At 33.6% G+C, this 23,858-nt stretch overlaps 1 long non-coding RNA gene across 2 annotated transcripts; it reads left to right on the top strand.

Annotated features, from left to right (window-relative positions):
* Nucleotides 1-10,568: 10,568 nt before the first annotated feature.
* On the top strand, nt 10,569-12,453 carry LOC120087815. 2 transcript variants are annotated; one of them, XR_005484701.1, is made up of 3 exons: nt 10,574-10,920; nt 11,020-11,094; nt 12,245-12,453. It is a non-coding gene; the product is annotated as an uncharacterized LOC120087815 (long non-coding RNA). The 2 variants fall into 2 exon arrangements; XR_005484700.1 differs by having other exon boundaries at nt 10,569-10,920; nt 11,020-12,453.
* The last annotated feature ends 11,405 nt before the right edge of the window (nt 12,454-23,858 follow it).

The following is a 23,858-nucleotide window of genomic DNA, read 5'->3' as shown; positions in this document are numbered from 1 at the left end:
GCGATGATTGGTGTTTTTGTGTGTTTTGAAGCTCGCTACCCATGTTCGAATCCATTTGGTGCTTTTTTTTTTATTCATGTCCATTTTTTGCATGATTTTAATTATAGGTTAAATCAAATTGGTAGACGCCTGCGTACTATCTTTCTGCGGCTACTTGAAATAAAAATGAAATTAAATTCTAAATATGAAATGGAATATTTATTAAATTCTAAATATGATATAAAAGATATGAAATAGATTTTTTTTTTTTTTTTTTTGGGAGAAAAGGCAGCAAAACAAATTAAAAAAAAAACATGTGAAGAAACAAGCCGCCAAAACCACTTATAATAAGGAGATTGAAGAAAGATTGACGTTTCTCCAGAGCCTTATGCGCTACATGGTGCGCAAGCACATTCTAACTTCATCTCACATGAAAGTAAGAGACAATGGCCAACTCACAACCCCTATTTTTTTGACCACTTCAATGAAAAAAAGAAACTTTGGAAATATCCATCACTGCATCATTCACTAACGAACAAACTTAAGACAATCAAACTCCACCAAAATATTAGTAAGGTTTTTTTTAAAAAAAAAAAAAAAAAAAAGACACTCTCTAGCCTATGACATATAGCCATCGCCTCCGAAGTTTTCACCTCGTTGCACCGAGGGATAAAAAATAGACCAATAAGTCAAACACGTCCCAAATGATTGCAGAGCACCCAACCTAGACCACCTTCCTTCGAGACAGGACTCCAAATAGCATCAGTTTTCAATTTTCAAAAGGACTCCACAAGAGAATGTCATCCAACAAATGAACACATCTGAGGGACAGACACCCCAATACAAGAATCCTTCCTGTCATGATTGGGCTCAATGATATAGCTCTCCCCTAAGTTAAAAATGGAATTAGTATCAATCGGTTTCCTCTAAAACAATAATTTGTTTCTTGTCTCTGAGATCTACCAAGTAATGATCATGACCTTCTCCAACTCGAAAGTAGAAACATAATTGAAAATCCAGTGCAAATGGTCTTGGTAGCTCTAGGAATAACTGTCATCACAAAGAATGCTAACGCTAATTGATAGAAATCAAGACCAGATTCCCCTGGTGACTTGACACTTCCATAGAAGGAGTGATGTAGATTCCTCTTGACACCTACAAAACCCACACAAGAGATCAGTTTAAACGTCTTTTTTTAAAAGATTAATTTTACAGGGGAATATATCTTGAATTATTTTCCAACAACAAATTTTAGCCTTAGAAGGAGCCTTAGTCTTCCACAAAGATTGCCACATAAGCCTAGTAGAATTCCCAGACGAAGAACTGGCAATATACAAATTAGCAAGTTTTAAACCAAGAAAATAAGTACTTTTAACAGGGAAAACTCTCTTTTTATCAATATCCCAAATGATCTCATCATCATGTTGTCATCTGGATAGTTGGATTCACGAGATAGCCTCAGTGTCATCATGAAGGAAGCTCAATTGGATCAACTCTTCATGTCATCCACCATTACTTGCAAACAGAAATGCCACATTTGCAGACTTTGCAGCACCCAAATAAGTCTACTATTCCCCTCCCTGGGAATCCAAGGATCATTGGAGACTTGGATAAACTGTTCGTTCCCCACTCTCTACCTGAATTCTTTCTCAAATAAGGATGTACCCCAAAGGATGCTCCTCCAAGCATAAGAAAGGTTGTGACCTAAACCTACATTTAGAAAATTTTCGGTTTTCAAATACTTACCTCGAAGCACTTTTGTGAGTAAACTGTTAGGCCACCTTGAAATCTGCATATTTATTAAATTCTAAATATGATATAAAATAAATGAAAATATAAACTAGATTTTAGGTTCCAATTTTCCTACACATCTCTAGTTACAAAAATATTAAAAAGAATGCAATTTTCTATGTTTCGTAGAGTTGTCTTCTTTTTCAAAATTTTGAAAAGTTTTCATTTTCAATCTCAATTCTCACCAACGTTCTATTGAGTAGGTAAATATTTACTTTTTTTTCCTATTCACATTACTTGTTTATATATATATATATATATTAATTTCAAAGTTAAAGCTACAATATAATTTCTTCGTCATTCGTCAAGCTATATATATCACACCATTGACAAGTAAGTTTCAAATTCTTCTTAGATTTTTTTAGTTCGCATACTCTTAAATCTATATAATAGATTTTAATATTTTTATTGTGAATATTTTTGTAAAGCTAACTCTAATTCTATATGGAAGAATTTTAAAAGAAAAACAACAATAGAGATAGAGACTATAAAATCATCATCTTCAAACAAGAAAAGTACCTCTGATTATGATAGATCTTATATAGAAATCAATTTAGGAGAATTACCTGCAAATCTTAGTTTAAGAACTAAAATTTATGATTATAATTGTAATATTCAAGTTATCATGGATCGATTTCAAAATATGAAAACTCATAGAAGACAACTGTAGTATATCATATCAGTTAACATATAAATAAACGAATATTGTTTTACATTTCTTTATAAATTTTTTTCAATTACATTTATATATACGGTAATCCCCATACTTAAAATTTTTGGATCTGTCACTGCTTGAAAAGTTAAACTAAACACATCATAAATTCTCCAACAACATCGTGACATTGCCCTCACAACCCATACATAAAACTTTTTTGGGGGTTGTATAGACCCAAAAATCTTCCATTTGAAGACAAATACAACAATCTTGCCTCCCACAATAACAACTATTAATCAACTTCACAAACTCAAAGGCTCATCTCCCACTTCAACAATTGTATTTGATATATTTTCTTGGTCAAACTCCAAGAGCAACTCTCGTAAATTCAATAAAGTAGCAAAATATGGAAATACATCACAAAATGATTTATGCTTTCTTTAAGATATGAGCCAAAATAATTCTAAGGTACTAATTTGTTGAAGTATTGATATAAATAAAATTACCATAATCCATCAACTTAAATTCACTCATCTACAAAGGATTGGAAACGTCTAGACAACTTTGGAGAGGAGATGTGTGAGATGTATCTAATGGCTTAACCCAAGGGCCTTATTTATATAGACCAACTATCATTAATAGACTCGTATTACTAACAAACTTCAATTATCTATCGTTTTTATGTTAAATATTATCTATGTTTAGTCTTCATGAACAACTTTTTGAATGGATAGAATGATTATTTGGTAGGCTAAAAATGTTATAGCTTAATATTAATGGCATTCCTTTGTTTTCAGACTTCAATCAATAATATAAATTTGTCATTGATAGGTCCTACTATTGGAATTTATCAGTAATAAAGCATCACTATTAGACTTCTACCATTGATAGAAGTATATCTATGATAGAAGTGATATATCTAGTAAGGATAAAATTGGAAATAATTAAAAATGAAAGTTAGTTTGCCATTTTTACTGTCATTTTTACTATATGTTTACCGGTCCTATAAAATCGGGTCGTTACAATTTTTTCTCCACTAGTTTTTCCTAGCAAGGTTTTTATATATACCATGTATCTAATATTGCAATTAACATGTTTGTATATGATATATTCACTACTTTGATGCATTTATTGTTAATGTTGTTAAAATAAAAAATGGCTATCAGGAAACTCTATCTAAGGATTAGTCTGTCTAAGTTGAGATATTTAAGATGACCAAAAGAGAAAACGTCTATTTGAGAAAGAACCTAGGAGTTGAATTAGTCCAATTTTATTTAAGGACATATAATGGTTAATTGAACGACTTTTGAAAGTTATTTATGAATCATTTATATATTTCATATAGAGAGATCATGTTATTTATATAGGATATATGCCTAATAAATAAAATAAAATATAACATGTAATATTTCTTTTAGAATATATGTTTGATGTGTATTTATTAAAATTCTAATATTAGTTTTTCTTTTATAGTCTTTACATGGAAAATCTAACAAAATTAAAGTTCACAACTCTAGATATCGATGGAAACAATTATTTGTCATGGGTGCTTGATGATGAGATCCATTTAGATGTCGGATCTTGGTAAAACAATTAAAGAAGAAAATAAAACATAAAGTCAAGAAAATGCACAAACCATGATATTTCTTTATCATCATGTTCATAAGAGATTAAATTTGAGTACCTTACAGTAAAAGATCCCCACGTCTTATGAAAAGTTTGAAAGAAAGGTATGATCAAAAAAAAAAAAAAATAATCATCCTTTCAATAGCTCGATATGATTCGATGCATCTGAGGTTGCAGGACTTTAAATCAGTAAGTAATTATAAATTCGCCTTATTTAAAATAAGTTCAAAGTTAACATTATACGGAGAAAAAGTTATTGATGAGGATATGTTGGAGAAGACTTTTTTTTTTACTTTTCAATCTCGAATATGCTTCTGCAGCAGCAATATCGAGAAAAGGGTTTTAAAAAATATTTTGAACTTATATCTTGTTTCCTCGTGGCTGAACAAAATAATGTGCTTTTAATGAAAAGTCACGAATCTCGACCAACTGAAGTAACGTCGTTCCTTGAATTGAATGTTGTAAATTTTAATAGTCGTAGTCATGATCGAGGTAGAGACCATGGAGGAGGGAGAAATAACTTTTCTCTTCGTGGTATTCACCATAATTCTTCAAATTTCAAGTGAACACAAATAATGATGTTCATAAAGAGAGCTCCACAAAATGGTCAGAGATCTAAAAATGTTGAAAACCAATGTTTTTGATGTAACATAAAAGAGAATTGGTCTCGTATATATCGTACACCTAAGCACTTGATTGATCTCCACTAGACACCATTAAAGAAAAAAAAATGTGGAAGCAAATTTCGCATATCAAGAAGATGATGTATTTGACCCATCAAACGTGACACATTTAGATCTTGTTGATTTCTTTGAGTCTACTGAAAAGAGAATGGACACCATTGAAGAATTAGGAAACACCTTACATGAAAATATTAACAATTAGGATTGTTCATTTATGTCTTCTATTTTAGTTTGCATTTATTTTAGTTATTATTATTGTCGTCTTTACTCCTGTCAAGTTTTTTATTATTACTTTTTCTCTAATTTGTTGTAATTATTCTTTTTTCAATGAAGAACTATGGACAATTCTCATTTTTTGGCCCATTCAATGATGGATAATGAAGATTTATGTTTGGCGGATAGTGCAACAACACACACTATACTAAAAAACAGAATAATTCTCAAAATTGACAATTATGAAAGAAAAAGTCAATACATATCAGGTCCTGCTGACTTGATTGAAGACTTTGGAAAAGTAAATATAATTTTACCTAGATGAACAAAATTTATAATTGATAATACTTTGTTCTCTAGTAAGTCAAAAGAGAAATTTACTAGGTTTTAAGGATATACATTCTAAAGGTTATCATATAGAGACTAGTAGTGTGAATAATGTAGAGTATCTCTATATTATATTAATTGTCTCACATGAAAAACGTATATTAGAAAAATTGTCTACCTTTTCTTTTGGATTATATTATATTCACATCAGTGGTATTGAAGTTTATGCAACCATGAACGTGAAATTCATAATCCATATATATTTTCTGTTTGGCATGATCGATTAGGTCATCCTGGGTCAATAATGATGAAAAATAATATTGAAAATTCACATGGACATCCATTGAAGAACCAGAAGATTCTTCAATCCAATGAGTTATTATGTATTGCTTGTTCTCAAGGAAAATTAATTATTAGACTTTCACCAGCTAAAATTGGGTTTAAATCCCCTACATTTTTAGAACGAATCCATTGAAGAACTAGAAGATTCTTCAATTCAAGATTAGTTATGTTGCCTAAATCCCTGACAATAGCGCCAAAAACTTATTGTGAGTTGATTGCTATCTTGTTTATCTTAGGTTAATGAGTTAATTATGTGATAGAATCCATATTTCATGCATAAATTCAACCCTAGTTGAGTACAAGTTTCCTTGATATAGATACAAGTATAAATCGAATTCAAGTTTCCTGGTAAGTCAAGGGTCGATGCAGGGATCTAGTGAGCACTAATGCAATATGGTTAAGTGGACCTTCTACAACGATTCTTCCAGTGTATGTATGCGTTGAGGTTATACACTAAACTAAATACATCATGCATGCAAAGAGAAACATAAGTTAGTGAAAAAGGTGTATTGACGAGAAGGATTATGCGTTGGAATGGGATGTATTGATTCTTTAATAACACACAATAAATCTTTATGAAATCAATCGAATGAAATGAGGTTGGGAGAAGTATCTACTAAACTCTAAATGTACATGTGTGATACGTTCAAGTTCTGTTCTTGACTTAAGTCTATCTTTAACATCTCTCGATGTGATTGCCACATTTGTCTTATCTCTAAGATGCGTGCATTGGATGAAATGAATAGATAAAAAACATGATTAACTTTATCTCTAAAGCTATCAATGCCCTTACTCGATGCATTCCACAGTTACTTACCTTCTTAAGCAGTTGACTCTTTCTACTTAAATTAATTGATCAAATGGATACTATAATGACCCGATCCCCTAGGACTCAAGCTAGGCCATTACTAAATACATGCATGTATGGAACTTAAAACGGCACCCTTTTATGGTGAAATAAATGCTAAATAAATAAGGTAAGTTCAAAATCCCTTTATTAAATTCAAATATTAAAAAAAACAATAGGGTATCCATAAGTCATAAATGGAAATAAATAAGTCTGAAAACAAATATCAAATGATAAGTTCCAAATGTCAAGACCGAAAGTTAAAAACATAAAATAACTCTTAAAACATGAGCAGAAGCATTAAAAATGATTCCCAATGGCTCGTCTCTACCCTTACCTGAAAAATAAACATGAGAAAGGGTGAGTATAAAATACTCAGTAAGTAACCCCCCTACTGGGATCAGGCTAGGCATCTATGTCCTCTAGATGCCTGCTTCTGGTGGAATATATAAATTGTTCTAGTCCTCATGGGACACATACATACATGAGAAACTGATTTCTATCTTACGGTAGTTAAGTATGCTCACTACCTCTGGTGAATCCCGAAGGAAACACAACCCCTGGTGAATCCCAAAGGAAACATAACCCTTGGTGAATCCCTAAGGAAACACAACCCCTGGTGAATTCCGAAGGAAACACAACATCTGGTGAATCCCGAAGGAAACACAATCTGGTGAATCTCGAAGGAAACACAATATCTGGTAAATCCCGAAGGAAACACAATCTGGTGAATCCCGAAGGAAACACAATATCTGGTGAATATCTAACTAATCAGTGAGGACACTATCACAATCTCAACATCACAAGTATCACAACATGGTTCTATAACATACATATAGATCTCATCATCACGATTCTACAACATACATATACCTCTTGTCATCCTAGTCTCATAACATACATATACATCTCATCATCATGGTTCTACAGCATACATATAAATTTCTTCATCATAGCTCTATAACATACGTATGCATCTCATCATCATGGTTTTATAACACACATATGAATTTCTTCATCATAGCTCTATAACATACGTATGCATCTCATCTTCCTCAAATTTAGCAGGATCTTCAATAACAATAATATACTCAAATCATACTAGTATTCAAAAATCTCTATGTGCAACTAGTCTTTTAAACGCTCATGTCAGCAAGGCATACATAAACATCAAACTATCAATATATCCTCAATAAATCATAATTATCATTGTCTGGCACTAGGGCAGTTCTAGTAGTAAGATTACTTACCTCGATACTAGATTCAGATATCGATCCAAGCGGCAGTCTTCAATAATAAATCTTTGAATTCAATTCCCCAACGAAGCCTGAGCAACAACCATCCTCAATATTCCAATCTCCAAATTCTTCCTTCAATCAGACCCTGCTTCCAACTTTTAATCATTTTCTCCCGTAAAATTTTCAATTAACAAAGAATTTAACTCACTCCCTTCCACAATGAAATTAATTCTTGACATTAATTTCAAATTAAATTTGTATGACATTAAAAGTCCAATTTCCATAACTTCCCTCCGATTAAACCATTAAATTGAAACACCCCTTCCTTCCAAAATGAAATTAATTCCTACCATTAATTTTCAATTTGAATAATTTCAATGTTAATCCATTAATTTCCAAATTAAATAATTTCAACGTCAATCCATTAATTTCCAAATTAAATAATTTCAACGTCAATCCATTAATTTCCAAATTAAATAATTTCAACGTCAATAATTAAATTCCCGCAATTACACTTCAGTCCAAAAATTTCAAAAATGCCCTTAATTAATAAAAATTACTAAAATTGCATAAATAATAAAAATTCGGGGTGTTACATTCTTCCCTCCTTAAAGAACTTTCGTCCTCGAAAGTTCATTCCTAAAAAAGCTCTGGGTACTGGGTTCTTATCTCATCCTATCATTCCCAAGTGGCTTCCTCGAACTGGTGATTCTGCCACGAAATCTTTACACGGTGGCTCAATCATAAGAACTCCAAAATTAAGTGTGTTTAGCTTGGAGCAATCCTATGTTGGGTGACCTCCTGGGAATTTTCCTAGGATGCATGTGAGTGAGGACAAAGCATGTTGAAAGGACCCGTGTTGGTTTGTGGGGACAACTTTCACTTCTAGAAGCATTCAAGGCAAATGAGGATGACGTAGCCAGGTCGCAGGGGACGCAGGGGAATGCCAGGGCTATCAGGTACCGAATCCGAATTCCGAATCCTAGTCCAAATCTTGGGCTTGGGGTGTTACAGATGATGTCAGAGTGGAACCTCTCCCAGTAAGATGTGGTTTGGGGACGAACCAAGCGGAAGCTGGTGGGCATGTAATGACCCGAGTTTAGGAGGGGTACATGAATGAACCAGTATCACATCCGAATGAGAGGGATCCTGAGGACATGAAATTATGGTAAGAAAAGATTAAAAGAATTGAAAGTTACTATCTATACCAACAAGGTGCACCTTCCTTTTCGGTGGCTCAATCATAAGAACTCCAATGTTAAGCGTGCTTAGCTTGGAGCAATCCTATGTTGGGTGATCTCCTGGGAATTTTCCTAGAATGCATGTGAGTTTAGTTGTTCATGGTGAAGGAAATAAATAAAAAGATGTAGAAATGGATGAAATCATGATTGAATTAATAATGATGAAGTGTTTTCATAGAATCCTAATTCAATCAAGTAAACAATAGAAGAAAATGTTTTAACAAGGGAGAAGAAGAGTCAAGCCGTCGAGTTCAATGTCTTGCTCTCTTTGGCTTGTGGTGCTTGTTGTTGGTGACTGAGGTGAGGACGTGCTGTGGAGGGCATCTCTCTCGAGCTGCCTCAGCCATGCTCTGATTTGTTCAGGCACCGCTTGTCACGACACCCATACTTGCAAGTTGTGATTTAACGTTAAGTACACTTACTCTGCATCAGATGGGGTTCGACACGTGCTTTCTACATTGGCTTCTCTGCAACACTTAGTAAATTTCCTTGATTCCTACGTTACAATACGTGAGTAATGTAGTTTTCATTTAAAATAATGTTTTTGTCTGTGTTGAACGCATATATGTAATTTCATGTGTTTTCCACTAAAATGAATGTGTTTCTCATTATTTAACCCTAATTATTCCAACTTTAAGAGAATAATAACTTGTATTTCTACAAGTTATTAGGTGCACTCATGTATCTTACTAATAATACATGACCTGATATAATGTTTTCGGTGAATTTATTAGCTAGATATAGTTCTTCTCTAACGAAAAGACATTTGAATGGAATTAAACATGTACTTCACTATCTTTGAGGGACAATTGATATGAGTTTATTTTATTCAAAAAAATTGATTTTTGATTTAGATGGGTATGCAGATGCAGATTTTTATCTTATTCATATAAAGCTATATCTCAAACAGGTTATATGTTTACAAGTAGAAGAACTGTTATATCATGGCGATCCATAAAGCAACCCATTACAGCCACCTCTTCAAATCATGTCGAGGTTCTTGCAATTCATGAGGCTAGTCAAGAATGTGTATGGTTGAGATTAATGATTCAACACATTCGTGAAACATGTGGCTTTTCTTCCAATAAAAATCTTCCAAAAGTGTTATATGAAGTCAATACAGCATGCATAGCTTAAATCAAGGGAGGATATATTAAATGAGATAAAACGAAGCATATCTCACCAAAGCTTTTCTACACCTATTATCTTGAAGAAAATGGAGAGATCACTATTCAACGGGTTTCTTTCAAGGATAACTTGGCAGATTAATTCATGGAAGCATTATCGATCGCAACATTCGAGAAGTTGGTGCACAACATTGGAATGCAATGACTCATAGATCTTAAGTGATGTCTTTATGAGGGGAAGAAAAACAGTGCGCTTCTTTTCCCTTGACTAGGTTTTTGTAACATCCCGAGTTTTAGATAAATTTGATTTCATTATCTCAATTTATCAGATTTTATTTTCCATAAATTTTATATTTTTGGAATCAAATTTGAGCTTATTTGAAAATATATTTGGGTTATTTGAATTTACATGACAAGATGTTTTGAATTTTTGGATTAAGTTTGATAGAATACTTGAAATTTATGGAAGATTGGGAGTTTCAAAGGAAAAAGGGGGGAAATGTGGCTTTAATTGGTCAGTGAGGTTAAAAAAAAAAAAAAAAAAATCAATTTTTTTCCCCTTTTCCTCTTCTCCAGTCGCAAACCCCAACCCTCCACTTTCTTTCTAACTCTCTCCCTCCTTCATCTCCAATCTCACAGTCCTCCATATGCCACGTTTCTTCAACCAATCACCGGCGCTCATAGTCAACTTCATCCGGGCACCCTCCATTCATCGTCGCGTGGGTCTCTTGCCAGTAAGTTTCTCTCTCTCTATGGGCGTTAAGCTCTATTGTCGTCGTGGTTAGCCGACCTTATGGTGTTGCCATTCCTCGAGTCTGTCGCTGTCCATTCGCCAGAAGATTTAGTTTTGGGTAAGTTTTTAGAAGTTTTGTTGGTTTTCTTGAATGAGTCTTGAATGCTCATTGGGTTTTAACTCCAATTTATTATGACCCATTTTATTTGGATGTTAGAATGAAATTTCGGGGTGTTAAGAACCGCCAACCAGCAGTATTGACAATCGATTTTGGAGTTCCGCTAAGATTTTGGTAAGTATGTGAGGTATTTCTTGAATGTATTAGTTATTAGATTTGTTCCATTGTTGTTTACAATATTTTGGCAATTTTGGTAAAAGTTTGGGTATTTTCTTAGAGATTCTTGAATACCCAATTAATGTTTGCTCTAAAATCTTTTGATTTGGATGTTTGGAGGTTAGATTGGAGTTTTTGGGAGGAGTTGAGGTGCAGTCCACTTGGTTTAAAATCGACAAGATTTCGGTAAATTTTTGGGATATTTATTAATAATTTTTGGATACCCATGAAGTTAACTTAATTATTGATGTAGCTGTGGTTTAGAAGGTTGGATATGAAGGTTTTTAATGTTGTTGTCAATCAGAATTAAAAGTTAAATTTTGGTGGTTTAGCTTGTGGGTCATGCTAATTTTGAAGCTTTGAATTGCTTATCACTAATTTGGTTAGTTTTAGAGGCTATTACGATATCTGTTTGGCTTTAGCCAAAGTATCTAAATTAATTTCAATTTATGTTAAGGGAGAATTCAAGAATTTTACCCAATATAAAAGGAGACTTCTTGACTTGATTACACTATCAAGACTTAAATTAAGGTAAGTAGTTTACTATTGGTTCGCCCTCGAACCAGGCACCGTAACTAAGTTGGTGTTAAGATTGTGTATACACGTGAAAGCATGATACTAGTGTGATGGAATGATTTGTTATGATTTGCTAATGGATGGACTATTGAGGGTATTTCAAAAACCTATGAATTATGCTACTAAGATCATGATAATGTATTTATGGTTTGATTATGAAAATTTGGATGTTGTATGTTGCATGTTGGACTGATGGTGATTGTTTGCACTCCAATTGGGCAGTGTACATCTTATGTTTGTGGACCCGCGGGTTCACCATTTATGACTGATTTGGTGTCCTTAAGGGATCACCACTATTTCCATGATTTGTGTTCCTTCGGGATCACTAGACTGCGATGATATGTGTTCCTTCAGGATCATTACCTATGAAAGCATGCCTTCAAGGTTCCTGCCTTATGCTCATGCTTATGCCTATGATATTTGATATACACCCGTGTCTCGATAGGAGGGCTAACGATCACTTAGTGCGCCCAATAATGGGTCACTTACTAAGTATTTTTATTCTCACACTTTCTTATGATACGTTTTTCAGGTAAGGGCAAGGACAGATCGGTGAATGATAAGAAGAATCCATTATCGTGCCATTGGGACAAACAGAAGTTTTTGCACATGTTTTTCACATTTTTCAAGTTACACTTGTTAACAGTCGAATGTATGGAGTTTTAAATTATGTTTCTTATTTGAATTTACATTCTAAGGGACTCGAATAAAAGATTTTCAATTATTTTGACTTTTACAAAAGTAATTTATTTTACGAAATTCTTTTGGTTTTAGTTGTGTTTTATGGAAGAGTCATTTTGAGATTTATGCATACATGTAGGTGATGGTCCAATACCAGTCTTAGAAAGTCAGGTCATTATAGTTTTTTCCTCAATGGGTTTTCCTAGCAAGTTTTTTAATGAGGCAGTTGTTAATGTATATATGCTATGTATTTTTTTTCCTTCACTAAGATTTTTCTCATTGGGTTTTCCCACTTAAGGTTTTAATGAGACATGTAACTAATATATAATGGAAATCTAAAGGGAGAGTTGTAGATATTATGACTTTCATTAGATTTCCATTTAATCACATAGTCTTTCTACTAACTTGTTCTTTCTCTTAATTAGTCATTAGACTCTCCATCTCTCTATTTTAAGCATTCTTTTACTTGGTGCCTACTCCATTGTAAATACTATAAATAAGAGATGTGTAAACCTTTAGAAACATATCTCTCATATTTTGAGAACAAAAGAGCTCTCTCTTTTACTCTCATTTTTTTGTGTTCTTGTTCTTGTTGTTTTTATAATATTCTAGTTTCATAATATAACTAAAGGAATCAAATTCTTTGAGCAGAAGCATTCCATCTCTATTTGCCTCAAGCTTGCTATATGAATTTAAAACAGAACACTACTAAATTTATAGAATTAATCGTGCTCTTAAGAATTTCAAAGATAAAGAATATTACCTTTGAAAATTAGTCTTCAATGCTTCAACAAAATAGAATTGATCTTTCATAACACTGTCGAACAAAATTTACAAGCAGAACACCACCAAAAGAGACTTTTTTGCAATTCTCTTGGATAAGGAAGAGTTTGTAGGAACTCTTGAAAGAAGAAGAAAGGGAAGAGAGATTTTTCTTTTCCTTTTGGAGGTTGAGAGAATTTCTTTTATTTCTGTAAAGAACAACTTACTCTCATTGAGATCTCAACTCAATTTAACGTGGGGAAATTGGGTACCTCCCCTCCCACTCACCGTTCCCCTGTATTATAGGGTAGTTATTTTTAATAATACTAAATACTAAATACTAAATAAAAATAAAACATTTAATTAATTGAATTATTAATTAAATATTAGTTAATTAAATCCAATTTAATCAATTTATTAAATATCATATATTAAATTTAATGTGTATATATGAATCATATTCTAATATACATATTCTTTCTCAACCTATAGTTTTAATATGAATTTAATTCATATTAACTTAATAGTTGAATATTATTCATGTCGGGAATGTTCTCAAAATTTGCAGTTCGTAATCATGGAAACATATTCTATTTATCAATAAATGTATTATTGAAGCATTTATTCAATAAAAGTATTACTGAAATTGCATTATGTAATAAAAATCCAATAAATAAATCCATGGCTATAGTATGAATACAGTAGCTTTATGTAGAGACATAAAAGAGGATCAAGTTATAGTATATAGCCAAAAAGGTCAATAAGTATATAGATGAGATTGGGTATCTCGTCCTGGGGACACTAACTATGAATGCGGTATATTTTGTATGTTGATACAAACGACGTGATTCCAAAATCGTTCATGTGGAGACATGCAAGTAGGGGCATCATATGCAAAAGAGTTTTGCATAAGACCTGACCACGAAATAGTCACTTTTTCTTTATAACGACTGTTTATCGTTAAAACTGACTATTTTAATTCAATGATCTAGGATAACTCTGTTGGGTTTTATGTCCTAAAAACTCACAGATTGTAAAATGATAAATATTTTCTATTGTTATTGATCTCATAAATTGTATGAAAGTCTAAATCCAATTAACTAAGACCCATGACTATTATATGAGTACTTGAACTTTATGTGGAGACATAAGAGTAGATCGGGTTCGAGTAAATAGTCAAAATGATCTATGGTACATGAATGAGGTTAGGTACCTTATTCTAGTAACACCATTGGATGCGGCCTACTCTATAGTTATTACAAAGAGTTGTAAAGTGCTACATACGATGTGATTTTAATTCGTACATGTTATGAAATGAGGAGTGAGGGTGTCCTATGTAATGAGTTTGCATAAGATCAGGACCAAGAAATAAGTCACTCTTACTTTATAATGTTGTTTACTGTTTAAGACTGACTATTTCACATAGATGACCTAGGTAACTCGATCTTAATCCTGAGCTAACTATGAACTCCTGTTTATTCGGGTTTGCCCTTAGATTTGCATAGTTGAAGGTTGGCTTAACAGTGTCGGCTCAATAAGACTCACATTTCCAAAAATTAAGCTGTAAATCGAAGAAACAAGCGAAGAGGCCGAGTTGCAATTCCAGAAAATCAGCCTCTGTTTTTATCGTCGTTGTGGTTCCAATTGCTAAATGCTCGTCTAGCTCCAGACGCTACATGATGTGAAGAAAAGCTAGACGATCGTATAGCAATGGGCATTAGTCGTTGTGATGTTGAATGCTAAACGATCGTGTACCTGCGGGAGCTAAACGATGGGTTCAATTTTCTATACGATAGCATTAAGCGATCGTTTAGCTTTAGCGTGGGAATTAAAAGATATGTTCAATTTACTATACGAGGGTATTATATGATCTCTTAGCAACGATGCGCGCTAAGCGATGCGATGAAGTGCTATACGATAGCGCTGAGCGATCGTGTAGACATAGTGCTAAGCGATGCGTTGAAGTTTCTTGTTATGCAATAGCACTACGCGATCGCATACCTTTGTACGGCAGTTGGGTGATGCATTTAATGCTATGCGATGGCATTAAACGATCGTTTACCTTTTCGCACGCTAAACAATCAAAGGATTTATTTAAACGATCTGGGAAAAAATGCTAGACGATGGTCGTCATTGCTAAACGATGAGACTTAGCGAGAATGTGAACATGTGCAAGGGCTGCTGGTTCGACCGATTCTCTTGTGTCTTAGTTCAGTTCAGCTTCGAATGGTTCTTGGCTGGTCTGGTTCATGCTACTTGAGTTTGTTTTTGGAGCGGTTCGGGAGTGGTTTCAGAAGCTGTTTTGTAATAATTAGGCTTCTGTTTGTTTGTTTTTGCCAAAAACTAAAACCATATCAATCTGTGTTTAATTATTTATGCATTTGATGTATGTTATAATTAAATAAATCTTATATGTGTATATAGTATGCCATTTGATTTAAAATCCCACCATAGAAAGCATGTTATATGCATTGAAAGTATGTTATAATTGTTAATATATAGTATGCATGTTAGGGTTTCTCGTATTTAGTATAAATGTTATATTTAAATGTTGAATGCCTCATGTTATGTTGTGAATTTTTAGCATGTCTAAAGTTTTATAAGTTGTTATAAAATTGGGTTAGACATTTAAAATCCATAAACAACAGTTGCATGCTCACGTAGGTTGATCACTTATTTTAATTGTTTAAAACTTATAAAACTAGGTTACAAACTCAACCGGTATATAATCCTATCTAAGGCTGGGGTACTTAAGTTGACGGTTTATGAAACACCTCCTACCTGGGGATTATGGCCGAATTATTGAGTGTCTGGTAACCGATTTTATGAGCATACCGTGAGTGATGTGAGGTAATAAAATGGTTTATCACCTAGACATCGTAGGTTAAAGTCCAATTATAAGAGTTATACTTGGATAAACCACATAGACTTAGGGTTGTTTTATTAGCCGAAAAGAACCTAAGTATAAATATACCCAAATAGAACACTTCAGTGGCAGTTTAATAACTTCTATATGTTAGAGTTTTAGAAAAATTCAGTAGGAGATTAATAACATATATAATACGTTATTTTTAGCTCTCACGTCTCTAAGAGTTCACAATCCAGATTTAAGCGATACTTCGTGTCACCCTGGAAGTGACCTCCCTACGAAAAATATTTTTAGCTTAAATCTAGATTTCAGTGAATAAGAAGAAGTTGTTCAAACATAAGTCAATTATACGATAAAAAGATTTCAACTGCCACGTCTCCACATAGTTTACACCGTGAGATTCATATGACGCTTCGTGTCACCCTAGAAGTGACCTCCTTACGGAGAGTGTTTTGTATGAGTCAATATCAAGGTAAACGGAGGAAGTAGTTCATAGTAAGTGGGTGAAGGATATGTGTCAATATATCCTACGGTCTCCTCCATTAGTTTGAACCATGAGATTCCTATGTTGCACCTGCTGGTTAGCTTTAAACGGCCCTTTGCTAGTCGTTTAGCGACGGCTATCCCCACGAATGGTTATAACATAGGATTCGCAACAACCCAGGCTTCAGTAAAATGAATAAGGTCTTATAGTTCCGTTTTGGATGCTATCTTCTATTTCGGAGGTAAATTCATACCGTCCTATAGGATCTGAAAATGGCGGGTCACACTTACAAGAATTACTAAGTTGTTAGTAAAGATCTTGACCGAAAACGATAACTAAACGACTATAGGAATAAGAGTTATTCCGGGGATAGTATTTTGTCAAAATTGTTTGTTTTAGTGAAGAAGTATCTGACTACCCCACGATAGCATATATTCTAACTTACTAAAATATCGTTGCAAATAAATAATGGTTATGGGTACATTATTAATTTTTGCTAAAACTTGATTTTGGATTTAGTTACAATTTGCTAATTAGAATTTGTTTGAATTTTATCAGCATGTCGAATTCTAGAATACCTGCTTCCGATGTACATAACAGTAAAATCAAATCAACAAATAAATTACTAGAGGTTGATTATACTAAAAGAGTTTTAACAGAGGATTGTCCTCTATCTCCTATCTCATCCAAAATTATGAATTATAAGAATGTTGAATTCGAACAATAAGATAAATATGATTTACTTGTTATCGAAGTATGTTTAGTGGAAAACAATAAAATCTGGATAATTGATTCAGGTGTCGCTAATCATGTATGTACTATCTCACAGGAAACAAGTTCCTAGAGACAGTTGACAGAAGGTGAAACAATCTAATCTTTAAGGTAAGGATCGGGGAGATTGTTTCAGCCAAAACAATGGGAGATATGAAGTTATTTATAGGAGATAAGTACATTTATTTGAAAAATGTATATTATATTCCTTCTATGAAAATGAATCTAATTTCTGTCTCCTATTTGCTAGAACAAATTATAAAGTTTACTTCGAAAATGATGAAGTGTTCATCAAAATGGGAAATAAATAGATTTGCTCTGCAAAATTAGGAAATAACTTGTACATGTTAAAACTAACTGGGGTCAAAGCTGTTTTGAACATAGAGATATTTAAAACTATTGGGACTCATAAGAAGAGGAAGATTTCTCCAAATGCCTATCTTTGGCACTTGAGACTGGGTCACATAAATCTCAACAGAATTAAGAGATTGGTTAAGAACGGTCATTTAAATAAGTTGGAAGACAGTTCATTACCACCATGTGAGTCTTGTCTTGAGGGTAAAATGACAAAAAGATCTTTTTCTGGGAAAGGTCTTAGAACCAAAGAACCCTTAGAGCTGATTCATTCAGACCTTTGTGGGCCTCTAAATGTTAGAGCATGAGAAGGGTATGAATATTTTATCAGTTTTATAGATGATTATTACAGGTATGGGCATGTTTACCTAATGCACCAAAAGTCTGAAACTTTAGAAAAGTTCAAAGAGTATAAGACTGAGGTTGAAAACCAATTAGGTAAAAAGATTATAACATTTTGATTGGATCGGGGTGGTGAGTATTTGGACATAGAATTCCAGAATTATTTGATAGAAATGTGGAATTCAGTCTCAACTCACAGCCCCTGGCACACCTCAGCAGAACGGTGTGGCAGAAAGGAGAAACAGAACCTTGTTGGACATGGTTCATTTCATGATGAGTTACGCTCAGTTACCAAATTCTTCTTGGGGGCACGCAGTTGGGATTGCGGTGCATTTTTTGAACATAGTTCCCTCGAAAAGTGTTTCTGAAACGCCTTATGAGCTCTGGATATGACGTATAGGAAATTTACGTCACTTCAGGATTTGGGGTTGTCCAGCACATATTTTGGTGTAAAATCCTAAAAAGCTGGAATACCGTTCAAAAGTATGTCTATTTGTAGGCTACCCAAAAGAAACAAAAGGTGGTTTCTTTTATGATCCTCAGGAAGATAAAGTGTTTGTATCGATAAATATAACCTTCCTAGAGGAAGATTATATAAAGAACCATCAACCCCCCGTAAGCTAGTAATAAAAGAAATGTCCAGAGAAACGACAAATGTATCAACAAGAGTTGTTGATCGAGCAGGTCCTTCAACAAGAGTTGTTGATAGAACAAGTCCGTCAACAAGAGTTGTTGATAGAACAGGTCCGTCAACAAGAGTTGTTAATGAAACTGATACTTCACATCCTTCTCAAGAGTTGAGAATGCCTCGTCGTAGTGGGAGGATTGTGCAATAGCCTAACCGGTACATGGGTTTAACTGAAACTCAAGTCATCATACCAGATGATGGTTTAGAGGATCCATTGTCTTTTAATCAAGCAATGAATGATGTGGACAAAGACCAATGGATTAAAGCCATGGGCCTTGAAATGGAATCTATGTATTTCAATTCTGTCTGGGATCTTGTAGATCAACCGGAAGGGGTAAAACTCATCGGTTGCAAGTGGATCTACAAGAGAATACGAGACCAGGCTGGTAAGGTACAAATCTACAAAGCTAGACTTGTGGCAAAAGGGTTTACCCAAAAAGAGGGGCTAGATTTTGAAGAAACCTTCTCTCCAGTTGCCATGATAAAGTCTATTATAATACTCTTGTCCATAGCCACATTTTATGATTATGAAATATGGCAAATGGATGTTAAGACAGCTTTTCTGAATGGATCTTGAAGAGAGTATCTATATGTCTCAACCAGAAGGGTTTATACAACAGGGTCAAGAGCAAAAGGTTTGCAAGCTTAATCGATCCATTTATGGATTAAAACAAGCTTCTAGATCCTGGAATATGAGATTTGACGCTGCGATTAAATATTATGGCTTTGAACAAAATGTTGACGAACCTTATGTCTACAAGAAAATCGTCAACAAAACTGTCGCTTTTCTGGTGTTGTATGTTAATGATATTCTACTCATTGGGAATGAGGTAGAATATCTAGCTGACGTTAAGAGATGGTTGGCTTCACAATTCCAAATGAAAGATTTAGGAGAAACACAATATGTTATTGAAATTCAAATAGTTCGGAATTGCAAGAACGGAACATTGGCATTATCTCAAGCATCTTATATAGATAAGATGTTGTCTAGGTATACAATGCAAAATTTCAAGAAAGGCTCTTTACCTTTCAGGCATGGAATTCACTTGTCTAAGGAGCAGAGTCCTAAGACACCTCAAGAGGTTGAGGAGATGAATCGAATTCCATATGCATCTGCAGCTGAGAGTTTGATGTATGCAATGTTGTGTACTTGTCCTGACATATGCTATGTCGTAGGAATTGTCAGCAGATTTCAGTCCAATCCTGGTTATAACCATTGGACTGTTGTTAAAAACATTCTCAAGTATCTTCGGAGAACGAGAGATTATATACTAATGTATGGTTCTAAGGATATGATCCTTACTGGATAAACTAATTATGACTTTCGGACCAATATTGATTTGAGGAAATCAACTTCGAGGTCTGTATTCACTTTGAACGGAGGAGCAGTTGTGTGAAGGAGCATCAAGTAGAGTTGTATTGCGGACTCCACAATGGAAGCTGAGTATGTTGTTGTAAGCAAATCAGCAAAAGAAACATAGTTGATCCATTTACGAAGGTCCTCTCGGTTAAAGTGTTTAAAGGTTACCTAGTAGGACTAGGTCTACGAATTTTGTATCACTAGGGCAAGTGGGAGAATTGATGGGTATTGTGATGCCCTAGTTTATTGTATTTGTACATTTTATTCTCTCCATGTAACTAACATTGTATATATTTGTATATATTGATTCACTGGAGTTTTAGTCCAAGTGGGAGTATTGTTGGGTTTTATGTCCTAAAAACTCGCAGTTTGTAAAATGATAAACATTTTCTATTATCAATATACTTGTTATTGATCTCATAAATTGTATGAAAGTCTAAATCCAATAAACTAAGACCCATGACTATTATTATGAGTACTTAAACTTTGTGGAGACATAGAGTGAATCGGGTTCGAGTAAATAGTCAAAATGATATCTGGACATGAATGAGGTTGGGTACCTATTCTGGGTACACCTTGGATGCGGCCTACTTTGTAGTTGTTACAAAGAGTTGTAAAGTGCTACATACGATGTGATCCTAATTCGTACATGTTATGACATGAGGAGTGAGGGCGTTCTATGCAATGAGTTTGCATAAGATCAAGACTAAGAAATAGGTCACTCTTACTTTATAACACTGTTTACTATTTTAGACTGACTATTTCACTTAGATGACCTAGCTAACTCGATCTTAATCCTAAGCTAACTATTAACTCCTATTTATTCAGGATTTCCTTTAGATTTGCATAGTTGAGGGTTGGTTCAACAGCGCCGGCTCAATAAGACTCCCATTTCAGGGGTAAGACTGGATAGATAGCTGGGGACATAGGGTGCAAGAAGAAGTTCACACCTACCCGATTTAGGGATAGGAGAAAGGTTGTTCTCTCAAGTACTGAATCCAGGTCTTGAACAAGGGGCCCCACCCTCTCACTAAGCTGAGAGAATTTGGTTTGGTGATTGGATCACAAACCAGTTGTTCATTAAAGGATCAGTAGGGACTTGAGGAATAAGACATAATCTCGGGGGTAAAACAGATATTTGACCCAGCCGTTATTATGAACAACCTGTGAAGAGTCGACTTGCTGATTGTGGTTAAATCATGTTGACATAATATATCTGTAGTGAGAGGAGTGCAACTATGGGGTTTAGTAGAGTGACCCATTAGTTAACGAATGGGGATTAATTTGGTCTAATGAGTTTAGCCGATTAATCTCAGATCGTTGGAGCCCATGATCTGTAAGTCCGCGAGGTTCTCCTACTAGCTCGTAATGGACTAGCTCTAGAATAACGTGATAAGTTAATTTGAAACGTTCAAATTAGAATTAAGGGAATTAGTAATTATATTAGATATAATTACATGTTTAATTTTGGAATTAAACGGAATAGGAGAATTTATATATTTAAATATGATTTAAATATATAATGATGGATATATGTTAAAATTAATTTAATATCTGATATTAAATTAATTAAGTTTTATTTAATAATTAATTTATGAAATTAATTAATTTTTCATTTTTAAAATCAAATAGATTTTTTAAATCAAAATTTAATTTTTAGATAAAATTGGAAAATTGAAAAACAAAAACACAAAATGGAAAAATAGATTTTTCCATTATCCATCATCTAAATAACTCACACATGAAGCATTAATCTTGCCTTTGTCTTCTCAAAGCATGAGCTACAACTCATGCAGCTCTTCTCTTTGCATGTTGATCTGCAATATAATGAAGAGATTGGAGTGAAAATCGGGCATGCAATCAAAAGAGTTTTGAGAGAAAAACTGGTTTGAAGAAAGGTTCTTCAATAAGGTTACAACAGTGAGCTTTTCTCCTTCATCCCTTGATTCATGCTTGTTTTGAGTTCCACAACTCAATCTAAAGCACCAAGAGAATAGTAGGAAAGATCTTAAGGTGGTCTACAACAAGATATGGAGAAGATTGCAGCTGAAGAATGAGCTTTGAAGAAGTTCTACAAGAGGTATGTCTTGAAACCCATTTTTCTACAGAAGCATGTTTTATATTATGCCAAAATTAGTGAATTTGAGTGCTTAGATGATCCATGTACTTCCGCTGTTGTTGATACAATCCTACAAACTCGATCTTAATCCTGAGTTAACTTTGAACTCCTTTTTATTCGGGATTATCCTTTGATTTGTATAGATGAGAGTAGTTCAACAGCACTGCTCAACAAGCCTCCCATTTTGGGGATAAGATCGGATAGATAGCTGGGGACATAGGCCTATAAGATGGAACTCACTCCTACCTGTTTTAGGGTTAGCATATAGGTTATTCCCTTAAGTATTGATTCCTGGTCTTGAATAAAGGGGCCTTACCCTCTCATGGTCGAGAGGGACATGGTTTATAAGTTGGATTATAAACCAATTGTTCAATAGATGATTAATGGGAACTTAAGGAGCAAGATGTATTTATAGGGGTAAAATGATAATTTGACCCAGCTATAAATACGAACGACCTATGAATGATCAACTTACTGATTATAGTTAAATCAACTGGACATAAATATATTTACAGTGAGGAAAGTGCAATCATCGAGCTATAGTGGTATGTCTTGGTAGTTAACGAATAATGATTAACTCGGATTAAAGAGTTTAATCGATTAATCTCAAATCGTTGGAGCTCATGATTTGTAGGTTCATAAGATCCCTCTACTAGCTCGTAAAACATTACACTTTGGATTAGAAAATTGAACGAATTTGAAGTGTTCAAATTAAAAATTAGGGTTTTGAATTTGAAATGTTCAAATTCAATTTTAGGGTTTAGATAATTATATTCGATATAATTAACGTCTAAATTTATTAAATTGGAGAGTTTAAAATATTTATAGATTGGTTTAAATATTGATTACATGAATAGGATTCATGTTTAAACTCGGTGTTTTATAATTTAATATTTGATATTAAATTATTATTATTTATTTAATTAATTAATTTTGTTTAATTATTTATGTAAATAAAATTAATTTCAAATTTTATAGATTCAGTTTTAGAAATTGAGTTTATTATTTAAATTAATTTAAATTAATTAAATAAAATTTTATTTTGATTTTAGTAAGTGGAATTATCCCAATTTTGTGATTGTTAGTGGATTTTGACACCTTGCTCACTCACTTAGTACTAATTGAGTTGTCCATTGGTTGAATGTATGAGTGCTTGCATGTTTAAACTTGTTAAATACTTCATCTTTTAGAATTATGAAGTTCATGCAATTGGAAATTTGTGAAATTTATGTAAAAAAATCCTTTTACTCTCAAACTCTCTCAAACCCTTTCAATTCCAACTCAATTGAGAGTTTTCACCACTCAATCCAAGGCTGAGGATGATAGAGAAGACTCTCTTGGTGGTCTACTAGAGTTTTGGTGATCCAATTTGTGGAATTCAGCAAGGATTTGAAGTGATTCTACAAAGGTATACTTTCATGAAACCCTCTTATTGTGAAACTATTTTAGCATGCTTTTGTAACTCAAGAATGCTACATTCTTCTCATGAGATGATAAGGTATTTGTATCGAAAAATACTATTCTTAGAAGAGGATCACATAAGAAATCATAAACCTTACAGTAAACTAGTATTAGATGAAATGTCTAGAGAATCTACAGAAAAATCAACAAGAGTTGTTGATCAAGTTGGTCATTCAACAAGAATTGTTGCTCCATCACATCCTTCTCATGAGATGAGAATGCCTCGATGTAGCGGGAGGGTTGTTCAACATCCTT

This window comes from Benincasa hispida, chromosome 10 (genome assembly GCF_009727055.1).
Source record: "Benincasa hispida cultivar B227 chromosome 10, ASM972705v1, whole genome shotgun sequence".
NCBI lineage: Eukaryota > Viridiplantae > Streptophyta > Magnoliopsida > Cucurbitales > Cucurbitaceae > Benincasa > Benincasa hispida.
This window is presented reverse-complemented; position numbering and strand designations above follow the sequence as displayed.